At 58.5% G+C, this 1,634-nt stretch overlaps 1 protein-coding gene across 1 annotated transcript in view; it reads left to right on the forward strand.

Annotated features, from left to right (window-relative positions):
• Window positions 1-1,634, forward strand: part of LOC103614444 (serine/threonine-protein phosphatase 6 regulatory ankyrin repeat subunit C-like) — a 33,088-nt gene that overhangs the window by 12,478 nt on the left and 18,976 nt on the right. The gene's annotated exons all lie outside the window — the stretch shown is intronic.

Below are 1,634 nucleotides of genomic sequence, written 5' to 3' on the forward strand. Positions count from 1 at the left end.
GGGAGCCGCTGCGGGAATCCCGCAGGAAGGAGGCGTTCTTGTGAGTGCCGCACCGGGAATGCCGGGAATACCGGGAATACTGGGAATACTGGGAGTGCCGGGAGTGCTGGGAGCACTGGGAACACCGGGAATACCGGGAGTGCTGGGAACACCGGGAATGCCGGGAATCTGGGAACACTGAGAACCCTGGGAACACCGGGAACCGGGAATACTGGGAAGGCCGGGAATGCCGGGAATGCCGGGAGCGCTGGGAGTGCTGGGAACACTGGGAACACTGGGAACCCCGGGGACCCTGGGAACACTGGGAACCCTGGGAATGCTGGGAACACTGGGAGCACTGGGAAGACTGGGAACACTGGGAGCACTGGGAACCCTGGGAACACTGGGAATCTGGGAACACCGGGAATGCCGGGAGTGCTGGGAACACTGGGAGCACCGGGAACACTGGGAATGCCAGGAACACTGGAACACTGGGAATCTGGGAACCCTGGGGACCCTGGGAACACCGGGAATGCCGGGAGTGCTGGGAACACTGGGAACACTGGGAATGCCGGGAATCTGGGAACACCAGGAGCCCTGGGAACACCGGGAACCCCGGGAATGCCGGGAATACTGGGAGTGCTGGGAACACTGGGAACCCTGGGAACACTGGGAATGCCAGGAACCCTGGGAACACTGGGAGCACTGGGAACCCCGGGGACCCTGGGAACACGGGGAATACTGGGAGCACTGGGAACACTGGGAATGCCGGGAATCTGGGAACACCGGGAATGCTGGGAATACCGGGAGTGCTGGGAACACCGGGAACCCTGGGAACACTGGGAACCCTGGGGACCCTGGGAGCACCGGGAATACTGGGAATACTGGGAGCCCTGGGAACCTTGGGAATCCCGGGAACGCCGCTCCCGGCCCCTCATTTCCCTGGGAATTCCTCCCCCCACAGCCCCATTCCCATTTTCCCGGGATTTCCTCTCTCCAGAGCCCGAATTCCTCTCCCCAGCCCCTCATTTTCCCAGGAATTCCTCCTCCCAACTCCTCATTTTATTGGGAATTCCTCTCCCCATTCCCATTTTCCCGGGAATTCCTCCCCCCAGAGCCCCATTCCCATTTTTCTCAGGAATTCTTCTCTCCAGAGCCCAAATTCCTGTCCGAGGCCTCATTTCATTGGGAATTCCTCTTTCCAGAAGCTCATTTCTCTGGGAATTCCTCTCCCCAGAGCTCCCTTCCCATTTTTCCTGGGAATTCTTTCTCCAGCCCCTCATTTTATTGGGAATTCCTCTCCCCAACTCCTCATTTTATTGGGAATTCCTCTTTCCAGAAGCTCATTTCTCTGGGAATTCCTCTCCCCAGCCCCTCGTTTTCTGGGACTTCCTGTCTCCGGAGCCCCATTCCCATTTTTCCTGGGAATTCCTCTCCCCATTCCCATTTTCCCAGGAATTCCTCTCTCCAGAGCCCAAATTCCTCTCCCCATTCCCATTTTCCAGGAATTCCTCCCCTCCCCAGCGAGCAGAGCCCCTCCCTCCATCTCTGGGCTCCTTCCTGCGGGATTCCCGCCCCTCTCTGGGATCCACCCGGGATCTTTCCTTACAAATGTCTTCTGGTTTTTTCTCTCCCACCTTTTCCATGGATTCCCG

Source organism: Corvus brachyrhynchos, unplaced genomic scaffold, assembly GCF_000691975.1.
Source record: "Corvus brachyrhynchos isolate BGI_N302 unplaced genomic scaffold, ASM69197v1 scaffold1061, whole genome shotgun sequence".
Taxonomy (NCBI): domain Eukaryota; kingdom Metazoa; phylum Chordata; class Aves; order Passeriformes; family Corvidae; genus Corvus; species Corvus brachyrhynchos.